Consider the following 21,173-nt stretch of genomic DNA (forward strand, 5'->3'; position numbering starts at 1 on the left):
AGAGGAGTAAAAATGTTAAGGGAAGAAAAAAAAAATTTTCTAAATTCGCACCAATGGTTTGGAAGGGTCATCACGTGACCAGCGGCTCAGCGCTCACTAGAGGCTGCCGGGTGTCGTGACGTGGCACTATGTATTGAGAGGTCAAGGTAGTGCCATTGCTGCTAAAATCAGAATGCAGAGATTGTATGGATTTTGTCACAGTATGTTATATGCGGAAATGCTGCAGAATGTTCCGCTGGGAAAGCTCTGCAGCACTTCCACTACATGTGGACGTACCCAAATACTCCTGAATTACCGCAATAGTTGCTAGACCTTACTCTCTATCGGGGGTCTAACTATATCTCACGATTGATCCAATTCATTCACCTCAGACACTGAAGCACCAAGGCGGATGACCTTGAGATTCACAATAATACGCATATTCATCCGTTTGGCCATCAGTGTTTCCACGGGGTGACAGCTAAGGATTAGCTGCAAGATTTTTTTGTGGACAATTCCCCCTACTGAAAATAATAATACTGGATGTATTAAAGCACGAGTCCTCCATCTCTTATGTCAAAGGTGTAACCAAATAGGCAAAGTAGGCAGCTAAGGAGTAGTGAAGGCTGTGGAATGAGCCTATATTTCTGATCCCCGAGTGGGAGTAAATCATCTTGGAGACGTTGGCAACACTCCTTTTTGCAGTTCTTTGCACTTAAAAGCAAACTGTTGCACGTTTAAGGAGCAGAGGTATTTTAAATTGGGCAACAAGTCTGATAAATTATTAGCTCATCTCTGGCCATATTAGCAATTAGGGAGGAGAATAATTGGATTTGTAGGCCAGCCCACACATTGCTCGACACACACCTCAATCTCCCAAATTGGTGCCTAACCCCTTGCCTGAACCATGGATAGCTGAACTAGCACCTCATGTTACACTGCTGCCCATAACTCAGGCTATTTGCCTTAAAACGCAGATTACATCCTCCATTCACTGACAAATAATGTTTACTTGGAAGGTTGTGCCATATATGCCAGACTCGTCCTTTCATCTGCAGTGTTTCTGACACTGGTAGCTTAAACATGTTCTTTGAAATTCGATAGTTTACAGTCCATCATTATTAGATGCAGTCTGACTCTCAGCAACCCCGCTGATCAGCTGTTTGAAAAGGAAACGGTTCTTGCAAGTGCCATGTCTCTTTCACCGTTTGGGCTGGTATGTGCTGCAGAGCACCGCTTGTTTAGCAGTGTCTGTGCTTGGTATTGCAGCCTTGTCCACTCGCCTAAATTGAAAGTTTTGCTGCAGCTGAATACAATACTGCAAAGAAGGTGGGACAACCCACCATCACTTCCCAGCTTTAATGTTCCAAGGGTTGCCGTTTCACAGCTTTTTAGCCACTATTTACCACACAATATATAGCCATAGGTTGCAAGAGAACCAGCAGTTAATCTACCGTACGGCAAAAGTCTATGAGTATTCAGAGACAAAACACTTAACTTCTGGAAGCAGTTTGGCAGTTTTTCTTACTTCCAGTCCTCAAGTACCCCCAAGAGGTCCTGTTTACTGGGTATCCTTAGTACTGCAACAGATTTCTGGGCATTAACAATTACAAGTGTTCTTTTTGTAGGATATCCTAAAATTATGACCTTGGTACTATTGTACCTTGACGCCACAGGAAATGGTGGGTGTAGCCAAGTGTGAGGATGCTTGACAGGCAGGTGACGCCCCCAGTAGCTCATTGGTTGCACTGACCCCTCCGCTGGTGTTTTAGTGTGCTGGGCTCCTGACAATGCTGTCGGACGGCTGGGGTGACTGATCCCGGCGCAGTGGCTTCCTTTTCCTCTGTCTTCTATGTGGAGTCTTGCAGAGTGCTGCCATGAGTAATGCTGCAGCATTTGGGCTCCCGGCTCGGCATATGCTGCGGCACTATGCCTTGTCAAAATAAGGCTGCCGCGTGTGGACTCCTGGGTCGCCATCAGCAGCGTCGGTTCACAGTGCAGGGCACAGAAGACACATCTGGCAAGGTCCCACCGACGGCGGCGCCTGGGGTGGTTTAAGACACCGGCGTGTAAGTTGCTAGGAGCGTGAAAGCACTTTGTGCTGGGATGGTGAGTTAGGGGTAGTTAAACAGTTAGACGAACATTATTTGCTTAAAATGCTTGCCGCATTCACAATGAAGCTTTCACAGATAATATAATCCTAACTGTTAAACTACCCCTAACCCTAACCCTCCAGCCAAGCACAAAGAGCTTCCACTCTCAGACAGTCAGGACATTTGCAGCCAATCCGGTACGGGGAACGTCACTTGCCTGTCAAACAGCCTCACACTTGACTACACCCATCACTTCCGGTGGCGTCAAGATACAACAGTACCAATGACCTGCTGGGAGTACTAGAGTTGAAAAACACTGCAGTATGGGGCAATCACATGAATGCTTATCTTCACAATAATTTAAATCAAACAATTAAGCATGCAAAAGGTCACATACCTTTAAGTAGTGGAGTCTGTCCAATTAACAGACCTAAAGAATAAAAATGTGCGATATGTTAGAATCATTCTGTTGCTTAAAGTTAGGATAGCTTTAATAACATAGGCAGAAGAAACACTCTAAAGGAAGCATTTCATCTGTTTAGTAGGGAAAAAAACACCATAAAAATTGCATGTGATATTTAATCCATATATGTTTTTTTAACTAGCTCATTTTTTGTGGGAGTTTTAAGCCACACATGCTTTTTTTCCCTCTACAGGAGAGGGCATATGGGAAAACACCCACAAAATAGAAACCCAAATCCAGAGTATGCTGAGATTTTGAAGAAAAAAAAATATGGAGCCCAATGACACAAAAGGAATATAAAAAAAAGCCAAATTTCAAGGGCTTTCCGTAGTTTACTACTGACTTCTAGGAAACATCTGGACACAGCTCTTTCTGCCACTACACTTTGACCCCTTTACGTGACCTTTGGATGATTTTGGTGTCATTAGATTTCTGACATCCTCACCACCGCCGCTGTAAAATCATAAAATGCAAGTTTGTTACATTGAGTGATCTGTCAGGCCAGGTCAAAATTCCTATATTAAGTCTAGCGGCACTATTGAGCTTCAGCCACCAGCGCCGCCAGCGAGAGTCAAGCATTACTACTGTAATCGATGTACATATCAAGTGCTGACCAGTCTGACTGTCGTCATGTCCCGAAAATGCGGAAGACCAAGCCGTGGACGGCGAACTTTTCAAGCGAAACCTCGGCTCGGCAGTTCTTAAAATGTTTGGAAGAATGGTTGTAAATGTTTATGTTCACGTAGCGAACATTGGGTCAATCTAGTAAGACAAAAAAGCAACTATGTCAAAACTGACAAAATTGTAGCCTTTTTGCAAAAAAAACCTACCAACCATTTCCACCGTGAACTAACAGAACACAGATTTCTGAATATATTTAGAATTTGGGCATCTAAAGTTAGTTATAAAAAAGTTGAGCTAATTGATTCGCTTCAACCCAATAAACGGTTCACTTGACATTTTGGAGTAAGTTTTGGGATACAGTTTTTGAAGTGAATGTCAGGAATGGTCCTATTATGACCTATGGACCTATACACATACATGGACATTATTTCCTCACGGACTGACGGTTCATGTGAATAATCTAATGGCAAGTCTGTATCATGTAGTGTCTGGGTGCTGACCAATTCAAGTTGTGTCCGAGTCTTTCAGATGGAACTCGCCGTTACGGCTAGTGTGCGCCTAGCATAAAACTAGCTCCGGCTTTGTGTAATTGGAGAGTTATTCCCTTATCAATCATGGCTGAGATGCAAATATCCATCTATATGCTATGGCTGGAGGTGGCAGGGATTAAGCAAACATCAGAGCTGGCTTTTGCATGCTGTTTCTGTAACTCCCACAGAAGTGAATGGGAGTTGTGATAAGAGCAGCTCACCGATTCATAGAGCTAAAGTTACGAATTTAAATCCCCTCATCAAAAAAAAAACAAAAAAAATAAAAACACCTTTTAAAATCCCCCCATCAAGCAGCAGTTACACCTTTTAAATGGCCTTTAGTAAATTCAACAGTGTTTGCTAGTAAGCAGTGAAAGTAAAAACGCTGGTCTTGAGGGACACAAAGCCAAAAAAGAAGTGCAATCTGAGCTTGCCACGGCTGAAGAGATAGCAGTGAACACAGACGGCTTTTTGAAATAGCACTTGGCTCTGCTTAAACCGGATATTAATCTGATGAAGTATACACAGAGCTTGATACTTGCCCCTTGCGTTCACCTCTTTCCACGCATGAGTGCTACTCAGTTGGTGTAGGAGTTTTTTCAGAAAGTCTTAGGGCTATTGAGTGATGGGAGAGACGGAACAGCATCTCCAATAGAAAAACACAATCTCCGCATTTCTTTGAAGAGGTCTCTTGGGTAACATTTACATGGTACATATAACTGCAGTACAATTCCTGCACACGTGGCATCAGCGCCATGCATCCAGTGTAGGGAGACCACACGACTGCTACGGGGCCTACGGGACAGGGAGGCCCGGGGCCAAGTGTTTACAAATTAAGATATTCATTTGAAATCCTCTTCATTTCCCTCGTTAGCTATGTAAACACTGCATATGTTTGCTCAGGTGGGTGAGTGTTATGGGAAGAATCTCTGACCTGAAGGTTTTTAATTCAAACAAAAGCTATTGTCTTCTGTGGCAGGAGTCATTGTGTTTAGCTGGGCAAACAATAAATACTCCCCTCAAGTCGTTTGAAAGACTGAACAACTGAACGAATGCCGTTGAAACCTAATGACAAGTGAACGAACGAATGACTATTTTTCTGCATAGTGCATGGATGGCTTCGCGTTTATACCTAACGATTATCACTCACTTTCACTTGTTTGAACGAATTCTGAGCAATAATCGTTGTGTGTGAATGGGCCCTTAGACTACCAATGCATACTATTGTACAACAGGTAATCAGAGAAGTGGTGCTGCCATCTTTCTTTCTCCAGGACCGGAGGGTTGCTTTACACACAACACAGTCTCAGTCATACTGATGCTATGTTCACGTAGAGTTTTGGCTCTCCTTTGAGCTTTCTGGTGGGGTGAGAAGGGTGGGGGTCGTTTTAATACAGGACTCAAACATAACATTGACTTTAATGAAGCGCAAAAAAATTTGGACCTTTGAACTGCATTTGCCTCATTAAAGTGAATAGTTCAGTTGTGGGTTCCATTTAATTAGAGCTTTCGAGTAATTAAACTGAAGTGCTTGTCAGATAGCTCAATGGAGAGCTTTAACACTATGTGAACATAGCCTGAGCTGTGTGACTTAGCGCATTACTGATAGACAGCTTTCAGTCTAACATTTAAGAGTTACCATACAGTACCAACACTCTTAACATCCCTAGTCACATTAAGATTGCAACAACCACAATGAAAATGGTTTTTATTGTACAGATTTAATTAATCATGTCTCATGTAATACTAGTTGGCACATAATTCCAGGTCCCCTTAGCGCTTTTTAACAACTTTATTGTGTTGCTGATTTTGGCAATAATAAGACCAATAAAACTGCATGGCTCTTCCTGCATTCGGTTGACTAAATCGTCTTTCAACACTATAGATGTGTGACATCTTTTATTTATATATTTATTTTGTAAAGAAAATGTATTTATCTTTACATCTTGTTACACTTTATTTATTGGAATGAAGTAACAGAGGATTTGAACTTACATACAAAAGGGTATCAAACAGCAGGAAGAAAGAAAACAAGGAGATTTATACAGGGGAGCCAAGTTGAAGCAGCCAACAGAGCACATATGGGCTCATGCCCACGAGCGTCGCGGGATACGCCTACGCATTTACGCCGCGGGAGTACCACAATTAAAAACAAAAAGTGCCTGCTGGTGATTGCAGATTTCCACGGTCTCCATTAATCCTATATTAATGGAGGATTCTTGCGGCGTAAATCCGCAGCAAATAGAACATGCCACGATTTATTTCCCACTGCGGAAATCCACAGTAGAATTCCGCATGTGAGCATTGGCAGGCAGAAAGCTATTAGGTTCAATAGAACCCAATAGCTGCGGATTTCCGCTGTGGGAAACGCGGTAGAAATCAGTCAGTGGGCATTCACCCGAAGGGGAATAAAAAGGAGAGTGCAAATTAAAAAATACTAAGAGAGGGATCAAATTCACATAAAAGAAAAATCCCTGAGAACGGCCATACTTACCGATACAAGGGGATTGAATGCGATGGCTGTAATTGGTTCATTGAGCGTTGCAGTGATTGGTTCTCGAGCGCCGCAGCTCAGCCAATCGAAGCTAGTACTTCCTGGAAGCGGGGATTTTGAACCTCCAAACCAGGAAGCACTGTCTGAAAACTACAAGCAAGTCTGCCGGAGCTGCTGAGGATGGCAGAGCAGACAGTGCCTGTTAGGTGAAGTATTGTTTTTTGGGCGTTTTTGTTTTTTTATGCAGCATAGGCATATTTTAGGGCTTTTACACTAAGATTTTTTTTACTGTAAAAGTTGCATCGCACCTCGGGAAAACCATGTTTTCGTGCGATGTAACACAAAGAAAGGGTCCATGATGAAATGTAGGCCAAAAAAACATTGCAAATCGCGGCTGTATAGAGCATGCCGCAATTTTTTATTCTCGCAAGGTAGCAGCCTACAAAATATCGCTAATGTGAAAGAACGCATTGAAAAGCTTGGGCTTGGTACTGGTGCAATATGTCAACACCGGAAGTATGAGCGGAGACCTACTAAGGGACAGGTAACACCCTGGTTAACGCCCCAAAGTTCTGGATTGGCTGCCGTCCCAGTCTGGTAGCAGTGGGGTCACAGAGGACCCAGCGCTTCCCTGTGGTGTGGCTTGGTCGGCGTGGGTGTCCCGTGGCTGGAGGAGATGTCCGAGTAGTACATTTCCTCCAGCTCCAGGAGGAGCGACAGCAGCAGGACTGCCGGAACCACTGCTACTATTTGGACGCCGAGGACTTGGAGCGGCCGCAGGGTGAGTGGCATAGGCCCTTGCAGGATCTGTCCGGCAACCAGGAGCAGTAGTGCTCGGCATCGCAATGCACTTGCAGAAACTTTCTGCACCTAAGCTGCAGCAGCCATCTGGCCAGGAAATACTGTAAAAGCACCCTCCAGAGGCGGAGTGCTGTAGAAGCATGCTGTGCTATATTGCACAGGGAGTGCTACAACAGCAGCTTCCAGCTGTATGCTTTTGTGTCGAGGGCTGTGAGCACACCAGTGTCAGCACGGCAGAGCTAGAGGAGCTACTCAGGGCAGGGTGCACGGGATTCAAGATTGAAGGGTGCACCAGGCTACAGAGTGACAAACACAGTCCTCAATGTGTTGGACAGCCAGCCAATCACCAGTTGTGTGAATGTAAGGGCACTCAACACATGTCTTCACTCATTCTGCTGGTGGAGACATATTGCCCCATTGCGACCCCTATAGCTATGCTAGGGGGTTACATATTTAAACCATTTCATCCGATACTTCTCATACTGATCGACGGAAAATCCTTGCTTAAGAAAAATTGCAAAAACGTATTGCATCATTTGTCAAAAAGTTATCAAATGTGACATAAAGCAAGCCAAAATTCAGTGTATAGCCAGTCTTGCAAAAAATCTTGCCAAACTAAGATCTTCCTCAATGGATGGGGAGGAAGCGCTCTTACAGGATTTATTATGATGGAAATATCAGATCCTCGAAAATTATTTTTCAAACAGCTAAAAAGTAGCTTCACATAAACGGACTTCGAATCTGAAAAGGTTTACATAGCCCGCTGAAATCAAATGGGTATCCATACATGTCTATGGAAACCGATGGTCTCCGTAAAGCTGGGTACCTCCTTCAATTAGCACAGAATGTAACAAAGGGCATATTTAAGGGAAGTGGTCTATACCAGACGCTTCTTTTAACTAACACAAAACAGATGATCGGCATACGAATATTAAAAAAAACATAACCTAATGCATTTCAGTCAGATTTCAGAGATGTCGCGAAAGATTTAGAACTAGATTTCTAGTGAAAGACGTGTCAATAGACCTAGCATAAGAAAAAAACGGAAGAAATTCAGAAAGAAGTGTGATGGGCCAAAACAGGGAAAATACTTAGACACAACAATCAAATACAGAGGTCCTGGCTTCCAAGGAGCCAACTGTAGAAGAACCACATCTTTCCTTCTGCAGCCACTAGATTCTGCTAATAAAGTGAACCCGATGACCAAACAGGTCATATAAAAATGGAGAAGAAGGAAAAAGCCCTACAACTAGAATCTTTCATATAAAGATGGCCTGGGAATTCCACAAATACAGGCAGTATTAGAGGACGGGAGAGAAGCTCATTCAGGTTACATTAGTTACTTAGACGATAAATAAAATAAAGCAATGAGGAGATTTGAAGCTTTATGACAGGAATGTGGGTGGGTGGAAATGGGGCATATGACCTCATAGAGGAGCGTGTGCCAGATACAGAATACATGAGGAATTACAACACAATGGAACGGCAGATCAGACTCATTTGTTCCTCACAGGGTCTTTCTGCTGAAATCAGGATCTGAGTCTTCCATAGCTTCCACAACTGCACTGAACACAAGCGGCACATAGAACTTTAGAAACAACTAAGGCTCAAACTAGAGATTCCGAACATAGAACAGATTCTGGAGGGCAGTGCATTGTCAGGCACAGCAGGAGAGTTTAAAGCCAAGTTCAGAAGTGGATTTCTTGTGGACTTTCGGAGCAGATTCATCCCCCCCAAAGAAATGTGCAACAGATTATGGTACAATACATGCAAATGAGATTTTCAAAAAAACTGTGTGCAGATTTTTGCCTTGGGCATTATTTGGACGGCTGTATGCAGATTGCGTCTGAGAAACTCAGGCACAAGTCACATTGAACAGCAGAGACCGATCCATGTTCTTGGCCATATTCACATATCTTGCATAATAGATTTGCCATTCTAGTTTGTGAAAACAGATGAGAATAGGACATGTAAGAATATTTTGTAATACAGACCATTGGTTCTTGAAAATTTGAAGGTGCAGATGAAAAAATTAATGTGCGTTTACACACACAGATGATCTCCCAAAATTCATCAGAAACTGACAGTTTTGAGCGATCATTTTGCGTAGATACTAATGGGCTAATCAGCCCTTTAGTACCTCATTGCATGTATTTAGAGAACAGCGGGTGGTCTGTTCTCTAAATACATCGCTATTGTTCTCCAGCAGGACAGCGGCTGTAAACAGCTGTTAAAGAATGTTATCAGCTGTTATCAGAGCTGCCCGCGGAGGAGAACTCTGTGTGTGCAGTCCGTCTTATCTTATAGTCCTGAGGGACGAGGATTTCATGCGGACCTGAAGTCAGCGATGGACAAAAAGTGCACAGCAAGTGCATGATGGGCGGACATTTACACACAAAAATATCAATCAAAAGATGGCTTTTGATCAATAATCGTTGTGTATGAAAGGGCCTTTAGATGGAAAGAGATCTAAATATATTACAGGTAACAAGCATAAACCAATTATACAGATACAGAATGCCATTTTATCATTAGACAAACTGAATGAACCTAAATGGACAGAATACCTGGGTCTCTTGGGTGGCCTATTGATACAACTCTAGCAATCAGGGATACTGTTGGGCTCGTAAAAGACTAGGGGCACAAGCTGGACATTTTGGACATTGAGTTTATTTTCTTAAGGCAGTTTGAAAAGCAACAATATCCTAAAAGCCATGACTTGTTTTGGAGACGCCGTAATTAAATGCTTGTTTACTTTACAAAGCATTCCGAGTTTCAGAGACCAGTATATTAACACCCCAGGCATGGATGGAATAAATAATTAAGGACTCATGAGCCATTCAAGAAAAATCTTGTAGTCAGAAGCATCTTTTTAGGAGCAAAATTTGCATTTAGTGACATTAACAAATCACCCCCAGGAAGTTGGGTGCCAGCAACGATTTTATTCAGGCCCCTGGCTGAATGTTCCTTGGGAACCATCCAGCCCTGAACCATGGATAATGTCACCATTAAATGCTAGCTGTAAGTGGTTACACACAGGTTTATTAAAATAAATAGAGTTTTTCACGCAACTCTCTGAACTGAAAGCAAAAGTGGATCCACTTTTGGCTTGGCCAAACAAAAAAAAAGGCTTTTTTTTTTTTTACTACCACAAAGATACTGTGCTTTAAAATTACATGATATATTATCCAGTATATACAATATCTGGCTCTGCCGTGTGCAGTCAGCCTCAATGTTCTGCTTTAGGGTGGTTTCACAAATTATATTATATATATATATATAAAATTACACACACACACACACACACACACACACAATGGTCATGAATTCTGTAGTAAAATAGAAGAAACTGATTTTTCTTCTGCTCGTGGAATCTGCAATTATTACTGACTAGTGTGAAGAAAATAAATGCAAAACTACATGCCTTTCAATGCTCACGTATTACCAACGATCATCTATGCCGATCACGGAATCCGCAATTTAAATCCAGTGGGGCAAGATCAGCCTTACCCATCAGGAGCTTATAGGTCTGCTGTCCTTCTAAGGCCCCCTGTGCACGGGCGTTGTGGTATCCCGCGGCCAATCTCAACTGCGAGAGCCACCGCCCGGGAGCAGGAGCCGGCAGACGGTTCTCCGCAGGTCAGCCTGACAGGTAGGCTGACTGCGGAGAATCGGGGCAATTCGCAGCATGCGCCCCCTCTTTTTCCCTAGCAATAATTGCAGTGCCCCCATCATAATGCATTGGACACCCGCAGGTAATTAAATACCTGCAGATGTCATTTTCCCCTGAGGCGCGGATTGCGTGTGCAGGAAAACACCCGCCACATGCTGCATTGTAAGTGTGGGTCTCCCGCGGGGATGGCTCCCGCAGGCTTCTATTGAAGCCTGTGGAAGCTGTCTGGATCCGCGGCACACCCGCAGCTGAATTCCTGCTCTCCGGCGCGGGAGAGCAGGAGTTTTATATAAAACCAAAAAAAAAGTGCATGGCGCATGTGCGCCGCACGCTGCCGGCGTGCCGAGCACATCCACTGGGCCGAAGAAAGAAGATCCGACCGCGACAGAGGGCAGATCCGCAGCGTCCGGACAGGTTACTAATTATTATTTTTAGGCTTCATGCCCGTGGGAAAGGAGGGACCTGCTGCGGGATTCTGCATGAAGAACCCGCGGTGGGCCTGATTTTCCCTGTGGACATGAGGCCTTAGGCTTCCAGCAAATCATCTTTTTTCTCCCTGTGGTGTCGAATTAAAAAGACCTCAAAAAACAGATTCCACCCAGACAGCATATGGACCCATACTACTCAATGTGGTGCAACACACCACAGAGTTTTGCTTTTTTTTTTTTTTAAACGCATACACGTATTGTGTAAAAAAAAAAAAAAAAAAAAAAAAACCGAAAAGAACAACAACTTCTAAAATATATTATTCTGCTCCACTTTACAGATGAGAGTCTGTTTATAGGGATAGGGGAAAATAAGGCAGCACTTTTTTTTTTTTTTTTTTTTTTTTTAAAGTGAGACCATTTACTTTTTTGTGTCAAAATGTGAAAAACATGCTGACAAAAAAAAGAAAAAGAAAAAAAAAAAAAAGAAAAAAGGACACAAGGACTGCATACAGATGGCATACGAAACTGCACATGGATGGACGGGGTCAGGTTTACATGGATGCAACAGGTTTTTCTTACCGCGAGTGTGCGCCCAGCCTTATCCGCTCCTCCTGCATGCCCCAGCAATGCACCCTTGCAGACAGAACGCTTCACGTGAGCAGCCTATTTTTAGGTTTTATATGAAGCTGAAGTCTCTTGAAAGCAGGGAATATATTAATTATACTTTCAAATTTTACACTGAAATTAACACATTAGGAGAATTTTAACAAGCAGTTTTTTGCAGGAAAAAAAAGTTCCACGTTTCTGCCCGTTTTTTTCTTTTTTTTACCCCAGTCCTGACACAGCCAATAAGATTTACTACAATTTATACCAGAAACTGGCAAAATTATAGCAGAAATCTATACCAGCTCGTAGTCACAGTAGATTTCAGATCGTAGTGCACGGATGGCCCAAAAACGCATGAAATGTATTAAACCCTTTACATTGGCTGGCGAATGAAATGGTGGTCCGAGTAAATCTCCCCCATAATGCTTCCCTTTCACCATGCTTTAAACAGATGAAAACTGGTTTTAAATGATTTTATTTTCTGTTTAGACCATCCACATATTTAGTGCTCCGGAGCAATGCTTACAGCAAGCTATATCAACCTATTGGTGTTATTATGGAACGTAGCGCACAATTCAAGTACCTGGAAGATACCTATCCGAAAGGTCCCCCAGTCAGATGTGAACCAAAAACCCCAATCAAGGCAACATTAAGAGTTTCAGGTGACATGGCAAGTTATAAATACCGTAATGGGATGATGCTGACTTCAGGGCATCTGTAGCGCAGCGGATTCTAGTACTGCTTTCTAGTTGTACATTAGGGAACCATCCTCAGGTCCTTCTCTGAAACCACTTCAGGTGCTCCATGCCAATGGAACAGGATATAACTGATGCAAGGGAAAATCAGAAGCCCTCCCGCCTCCTCCACCAGGAAATCCCAACTGTTTAGAAAGGACTTGCTCCGTGGACTTTATTTCCTTGTTATTTCTAAAAATACTCATTTCTTTATTTGCAGTTTATTTCTTAAAATATTCACAAATAATATGAGCAGGCCATTCTGAGGTCCTGTTAGGAAGTAATGCAAACATCATCCATGACACCACAGCAGTATAGAACACATCAGAAGTAGGTGGAAGCCCTTTAACCCTTTCCAATCCAATTTGTATCCTGGTTTTCCTAGGGGGCTTACTCTTTTTCTGCCGTTATACAACAGCGCTATATGTTGGCTAAAGCCAGTACTGCATGAGGAGACACATTGGATAGCCTCTGACAGCAGAGAGGCTGGCAATATACAGTAAGAGAACCCCGACGGACGTCTTCCAACATCGGAGTTGTACAGCCTTAAATCATAATGTCTTCAGAAGTCAGACAGTGGATTGGAGAGTGTTAATACTTGGGGGAAGTTTGTGAAAGACAAATGGGCTTACAAAAGTCACAAATTTTGATGCTGCAAACTGAAGAACAATGACAGCATTTGTACTTCTTGTTTAACTATCACCCATTGCTAGGTTTAGTGTTCCTTTAAGGACCCTGTCCTCTTTAGATAACTCCCTGGATGGAGGCAGGCGGGCTTGAACAATCCCAACCCCCTCCAGCTCCCATCGCCGAGCAGCATCAGTTCCTGTGTAAAAGCACAGAACTGACTGGGACGTCCTCTCGGGCATCTGTACCAGACAGGTCATCCCGTGTAAAAGCGCCCATAACCCCTATTCACAGGATAGGGAGCTAATGTCTGAATAATCACCACAACAGCAAGGGTCCCAAGTCCCCCCACATGAATGTAGCAGGGGATGAGCAAGTGCGCTGCCACTCCATTCAGCTTTATGGGACAGCCGGAGATAGTCTAGTGCTGTACTTTGCCTCTCTTTGGAAATCCCATAGATATGAATGGGGCAGAAGCACATATACCTAAAGCCTCGCGTGTCGCAGAGTGCTACGGCAGCAGAAATGCGGTTCTAGGCTCTCGTCCACAACCTGAAGGTTGCGAGTTCGATCCCCACGTGTTTCAGGTAGCCGGCTCAAGGTGGACTCAGCCTTCCATCCTTCCGAGGTCGTTAAAATGAGTACCCAGTTTGGTGGTGGGTCATAAATAAATTAACTGAAAGCGCTGCAGAATAAGTTGGCGTTATAGAAATAGCAAGATTTATTTTATATTATATACCCAGCCAGTCTCATTATTAGTGAAGGTCCCAGTAGTCCAAACCCCACCAGGCACTTATACCTATACAATAGGGGAGGGACAAGTTAAAATCCTGGGACAACAAATTTAATTCACCTGCAATACTATTAAGAGGAAAATGAAGCATTACAGTGTTAACTTACCACTTAAATCACTTGGCTGTCTGTGTAACGCAGAATGGACATTTACTTGCCGTTACTGCTGATGAGGCAATGTGGGAGGGTGACCCTGTATGACCACTAAGGGGAGTGTACTTGAAAAGTGGTGTGTCCGCTCTAGTGACCCGGCAAGGAGAGAGTACAGGACACAGCTTACACTACATGGGGAGAGGACAGCAGTGACTACCAAGTGGACGTCTATCCTGAACACACTGGACCAACAACCTGGTTATAAAACTGAGAAGCCAAGTACATTTGTCAGAAGATAACCAATGAAAATTTTGAAATAAACTAAAAAGCAACAAAAACTAATAGCAATTAATGCAGACAAAAATAAGGCCAATAAATCACAGAAAAACAAAAATCACAGCAAGTATCCCCACTACAATGAAAATCAAAAACTTTATTAAATATGCCACTTATATCATCCTTCTAGGTTTATCAGTTTCGATTAGATATCCCACGCCCTTTAATTGGATGTAAGATCTTCTCATGAGGCATCGGTGCAAGTCAATGACTCTGCTTTGGTCTGTTCCTCTTTTTTCCTGAATATCTCCTGAGGATCCCAGTGATAATATGCTGGGGAGCAATAGACGCTCTATATGTTAAAGGGGTTGTCTCGCGGCAAACATCAAAATTTTACATTAGCCCATTCCCCCTGTCACCCCCCTGGCATAAAATAGCATTTTAAAGCGGTTTTTAAACCGCTTGCTACTCACCGTTGTGATGAAAGATGAACTTATAAAATTCTTCTCCCAAGATGGCCGCCGGTCCTTTCCCAGGGATGCACTGCGGTTTTCTCCCATGGTACACCACGGGTCTTCTCCCATGGTGCACCATGGGCTCTGTGCGTTCCATTGCTGATTCCAGCCTCCTGATTGGCTGGAATCAGCACACGTGACGGGGCGGAGCTACGCGATGATGCGTAGAAGGGGGCGGAGCCAAAACGCCGCTCGTGCCCGGACCGACCAGAAGGAGAAGACCCTTCTGCGCAAGCGCGTCTAAAAAAGCAAGAAGACCCCGAAATTAGACGGAGCAATGGAGACGGGGACGCTAGCAACGGAGCAGGTAAGTGAATAACTTCTGTATGGCTCATATTTAATGCACGATGTATATTACAAAGTGCATTAATATGGCCATACAGAAGTGCTGAACCCCGCTTGCTTTCGTGAGACAACCCCTTTAAGTAGTGGGTGACCTTCTCGGAACAACTGCCCACAGTCAGGTAGGTGTCACTGTAGGAGACAGATTAGGGACATCTTTAGTTAAATCTGCTTTCCCCAAGACTTATGCTCATCGAATACCTAGATCACGTGAAGTCTGATGGAAAGCAAGTCATCTGTAGCTTGTCATAAATTATTTTTACGGATTATTCTTAAGGCTTATTCACACACACACACGCGTATTTATGCTGCGAATTACATGCTTATTTTTTTATGTACGTAATACGCAGTGAATTGAACCCATTGCTATTCATAGACCAAAATATGCAATGTGCCTGTGTGAACAAGCCCTTTGTGGTTTTTATTTACTTTTATGGTCTTTTGTGAAGCAGAGGATCATTTACCTTCTTGCCTGGATGTTTTTGCATTGCTGGGTTATTATCTACCCTGTTTCCCTGAAAATAAGACATACCCTGAAAATAAGACATAGCATGATTTTCCAGAATTTTTGAGGATGCAAAATGATTTTTCAGGCTTTTTGAGGATGCATGAAATATAAGCCCTACTCCAAAATTAAGCCCTGCTAACAGTTAATTAAAAAAGTCAATTTAAACAGTGTCCAGGCAGCTATACATGTAAAAAAGTTAAACCTTTTTGAACAAAAATTAATATAAGACACTGTCTTATTTTCAGGGAAACACGGTATCAGTTTGCTTGTGGCTATTTTAACGCATATTCAATAAAGTTGTGGATTTTAATTACAGGCTACTTATGCCGTGTTTTTTTTCCAACTGGTAGAGAATCCATTACAGCGGACACCTGAATGCTCAACAGGCATTCTAAAAAACCTCCACTGCTTCCTTCTGGCAACAAAATCAAGTAAAACAAATGGAGGATTACTTTTCTTTTAATTCCTGTAATATGGCATGACTGACTTCTAGGAATACATGTCTCCAGCTCTAAAAGGAGACTGCGTTTTACCATCTAGGACTCCAGAGAGCTCTAAGCAAGAAGAAACGGACCTGGCCTTCCAACGTTTCAGGTAGACACCATAACCTCACCAGTTATGTACTCACGGTTTACACTTGCGTTGAAATAATACACTCACACTTTTTTTTCTCCTTTTCCTGGCTTTTAGAGGAGCAAAATCCATAAGAAGCTGTCAACCTAAGAGACCCCGCAGATCTTACCACCGGCACAACAGAGGCCAATGCAGAGATGCCTGCTGGACATTTACCATTGAGCTTATTTCTTGCCATTTATATTGGGTTCTTTAGCCCGCTCACCATATGCTATTTGCAGTTTCAGTAATGGGCCCCTATTTGATTGTGTTTGACGTTACGCTCGCTGTCTTTTCTAGATTTACTGTATACTGAAAAACTAAAAAACTATTGTAAACAAAGGCCAACGTAGCAGGACTTTATACAAGTAATTTGTGTAACAACGCTCCTAATACAAATATTCGTTACCCGAATAAATGACATCAAAGTAAACTGTGCTGCTTGTTTGGAAAGTCAGTGAGATACTAGAAAAGAGTAGGAGTGCATCATGGGACATCATGCAGCAACCACAGGCAGTGGATATATGAGGTCTACACACCCCCGGTAAAATGCCATGTTATCATCAGGTTAATAAATCCAATGTGACCCGTTATCTGTACAATTCCACTGAAATACAAACTGAACTCTTTTAGGGTGAAAATATTAAAGAAATAATAATGTGGTTGCATAAATATTCACACCCTAAAACTAGTACTTTGCTGACATGCTGACACACCCTTCGACTTTATGACAGCATAGTGTTTTGGGGGTAGATGTCGATCAGCCTGGCACATCTTGACTTTGCAATCTTTGCCCATTCTTCCTTTTGAGGGCATCTCGTGTGTACCGCCCTTTTCAGGTCAAACCATAGATTTTCAAGTGGGATTTAGGTCTGGGCTCTGGATGGGCCATTCCAAAACTCTGCTTTTCTCCTGGCAAAGGCATTCTTTTAAAGGTATGCTTTGCATCATTGTCATGCTGAAAGGTGACATTCATCTCATCAGACCAGAACACGGTCGCCCACATATTTCTGGTAGACTTGATGTCGGTTTTGGCAAAACACGGACGGGCTTGGATGTTTTTCTTTGTTAGAAAAGGCTTCCATCTTGCCACCCTCCCTCACATCCCAGATATGAAGAATACAGGAGAAGGTTGTCACATGTACTACACAACCAGTACTTGGCAGAGATTCCTGCAGCTCCTTTACTGTTGCAGTCGGCCTCTTGGCAGCCTCGCAGGCAATTTTTCTTTTGGTCTTTTCATCAATTTTTGCGGGAAGTCCAGTTCTTGGTAATGTCACTGCTGTGTCAAATTTAATCTACTTGACGATCAACTGAACTGTGTTCCCTGGTTTATGTAATGTCTTGGAGATTTTGTTTTTACTTTTATACCTTTCTCCTGACTGATAGCTTTCAACAATGAGATCCCTTTGATCTGTCGCATCACCAGAAAAAAATATATAAATAAATAACCACATGATTTTGTCGCCGGCGTGAAACCGGCCTTATTTCGAGTTGTGCTGATGTACCTTATACGTGTCATGCGATTCTCTGCTTGTAAGTAATGCTCAGGATGTTATTATGGATTGCACATACACAGTATGCCTGTATTTACAGCAGGGAGGCAGCCACATATAGGCAGGAGTCTGCAGAACAGACTGGCTCTGCACTGTTACATCGTCACACGGATACTATTAACACAGGAAGGCAACCAAAACAAGGCCACATTCCCGGAACGCTGAGGAGATTTTTTTTTTCATGGAAACGGTTTCAGCGGATTGATTTGTGAGTAAAATACCTCAAACCCCATTACAGCAGGTCCATACCTTTCCTAATGTACGAATCACGTTCTAGCGTCAACCCTCCAAATGAAGTATCTGAGAGACTGGATTATTGGGGTATGCTATACATGTAAGCCCGGCCTATACTAACTACTTTTTAATTCACAGTAAAAAATGTTTTAACAGCCAACAGACAGAAGGGTTCAACAGAAAGTGGGCTCAGTGGTTCAAATTGTCGGGATATACTTATTGAATAAGACGGCCCTCATTAGGGCGGCATGAGGTATTCCTTCGCTCGATATTCTACACCTAGAGGGGCTCAGAGAGCCTATACCCTTCGCCTCCTGCATATGTGAAGACACGAGTTGAATGCATTACATTGTGACCCAAGACCACGATTTCTTTCTTTAGATTTTCTATAATTTTTATTTTACTTTGTCCTACTTATTGCTTATTACACCAGAGTTTGGCATTCTTTCAGATTCCTACTATATTGTACACCTATTGCTGTAAATCGCATGTGAAAGGCTATGTACCAATAACAACTTACAAAACAATACAAATTATTTGGAATTAAGAAGTAATAAAACACAGAGAACTCACCTACTGGGGAAGAATACGCCTAGTGATTGCCCAAAACTCCCAATGCCCTGAAAGCAAAGCCCACTCCTACACACCCATAGCACAGAGAAGGGTTTGTCTATATCTTATCCACAGTGTTTATACAGAAGATTTCACTCATGTCCTGACATTGAGATCATGGCAGCATGAGAATAATGATAAAGAAGCCATTGTTCTAATGCTATACTATACATTAAAAACAATTACTGCAAAGAGGAGGGTTAAAGACTGCACTCTGTAAATACCGTTTCCCCGAAAATAAGACACGTCATTAATTTTTGCTCCCGAATATGCGCTACGTCTTATTTTCAGGGGGTGTCTTATTTCCCTGCGGCAAATCCGTCTGTGGCCGCTAATCCCTCAATTGGCCAACTTTGTGGACGAAATTTCTCAGAAATCTCGTCCACATGGGACAGCAAATCTGTCACGGCAAAGCTGGGAGAAGCCGGTGTTGTGGTGCGGATTCACCGGGCCACAGAAACGGAAAAGCATGCAGCCAGGTCGCTTCAAAACAAGCGACTGAGTGCCGTGGGTTTTGAAGCAGCGCTTTCCCGGCGGAAATCACAGCAGACATGTACAGCAAGAACAGAACGTACAGTATGGACTTTTCCAGCCAGCAAGGGGAGCTCACAACAGCACACTCGTACAGCACAGCAGGGACAGGATAACAGCAGACTGTCTGCAGATCTACCTATACATCTGGAGGTAGGAGACAACGGGGATGGCAGCAGGGGACAGGCCTCTTGACTTGCCTGCAACTTGACTATGCCTTACTATCGGGGGTGCCTTATATTTGGGACTTCTGACAATTTCAGGGGGTGCCTTATTTTCGGGGAAACACGGTATCACAGCACCTCGTGCAAGATATATAAAACACCACCAGATACCTGTATCCACTGGGTAGATACTGCAACAACTCTCCAAAGAGCACCCCCTTATCCAGGACAGATTTTCTATAACATTTTCAGTTCCACTGTATATTATGCATACTAGCTATCTTCCTTAGGATACACCCCCCCCCCCTCCCTAAAGGACCACTTTTCAACATAACTTGGTCTCAGAGGTTTCACTGAACTTTCATTTAATTAATTACAAATTCAGATACATTGTAACTATACATAACAAGGCAGCATTTAAAAATATTCTAATTAAAAAAGATAAGGCAATACTACCATATGATTGCAAATGTTCCTTGACAGGAACCTGTTCCCTCAGAACACCAGCAAAGTCATTGTGATGTTCCGGGAGGTGAGCATGCCTTTTTATACTCATCCGCGACACGTTTCCTGCGTGATCATCACTGGCAAAAAGCGAAGGAACTGGGGAGCATGTGAACATTTAAAAAGCACTTGTTCCCCAGCTACCCCTCACCTCCTGGAGAAGCACCCTAACTTATATGGTGTTATTCCAAAGGGACAGCTTTCCTATAAAGCACACCAGACCTTTCAGAAAACTTCCTGTTCTGCTGCCATGCTACCTCCAGGAACAAACACATTGCCAACAGGCAGTGGACAGAAAGCTAAAAAGGAAGGGAGCCCCCTAGTGATCAGAACTTTAGAGACATTTTCATCTGAAAGACAGCATTTAAAAAAAAAAAAAAAAAAAGAAAGAAAAACACATGCTGTGTTATTACAACTACAAGTTCTTTGAAACGTTAGTGACCGTCTGCAGGGCTGCACAAAACTCATATACGAAGTTACAGCTAATTGCGGTAAAAAGGCACCAGAGTGAGAGCAGATATCGGCCGGCGTTTTCACAGCTGGCTGATCTACACTTCCATCAAAGCAGTTTCCCCCCTTGCCCCACCCTCATCGGCTCCCTGCCACTCTCCTCCACTCCGGCGTTTGTAATGGGAGGGGGTGGGCGGAGCCAAGTTCTCCTGTCCCGCCCACTCCCATTGTTGGCTATGGATAAGGGACGGGAGCTTAGCTCCACCCCCATTGCAAACTGCATGGAGGGGAGGAGGGACTGCTCAGATGGAAGCGTATATCGGCCGTCCATGAAAACACCGGCCGATACACTTGTGTAAATAAGCCCTTAGAACTAGCAAGATCTTTTTATTTTACCAAACTTTTGCCAGTATTGGGACCAGTCATTTGGCCATTCTAGCTCAAAAACTTACCCTGATCAGAGGAAAGCTGAAAATATTACCACTATTATTATGGCTTACCACTATTGGGATCTGTACAAATTTTCAGCAAAATGAGTTCAAACAAGGACTGAAGAGACAGCTACGTGTTCGTCCTTTCAGAGAGCATTGCATAATTTTCTTTAAACCATATGTTGCAAATATTAAAGCCAAAACCCGTCAACATAACAGCATTAATCTATCTGTCCACTTGTATCTACAGCTCCATCCTTTCCAAAATGCAACCTGCTTAGAACTGAATGACAAATAATACGAAGAAAAAGTACATTCAAAATGGCAGGGAAAAGACGGGCTACATTTAGCCAATGTCAATAAGGAATGGGATAAACCTAGGCCCAAGCAGAAAATGAAAAACTAAATCTAAAAGCAGATCGGCCCCGAGGTCTCTGTCTGCTGTCAAGGATTATATGATGATGACCAACATTTTGGAGCATTCATTACCTGTGATCCCAA

General features: G+C 43.0%; 1 protein-coding gene across 3 annotated transcripts in view; it reads right to left on the bottom strand.

Moving 5' to 3' along the window:
- The window catches only part of TLN2 (talin 2), a 207,339-nt gene that overhangs the window by 150,436 nt on the left and 35,730 nt on the right, over positions 1–21,173 (bottom strand). For all 3 annotated transcript variants that reach the window (XM_066592321.1, XM_066592320.1, XM_066592322.1), the window contains exon 2: positions 2,470–2,502. The gene's annotated coding sequence lies outside the window, so the exon portion shown is untranslated. The remainder of the gene's footprint in view (positions 1–2,469; positions 2,503–21,173) is intronic.

Source organism: Eleutherodactylus coqui, chromosome 2 (genome assembly GCF_035609145.1).
Source record: "Eleutherodactylus coqui strain aEleCoq1 chromosome 2, aEleCoq1.hap1, whole genome shotgun sequence".
NCBI classification, from domain to species: Eukaryota; Metazoa; Chordata; class Amphibia; order Anura; family Eleutherodactylidae; genus Eleutherodactylus; species Eleutherodactylus coqui.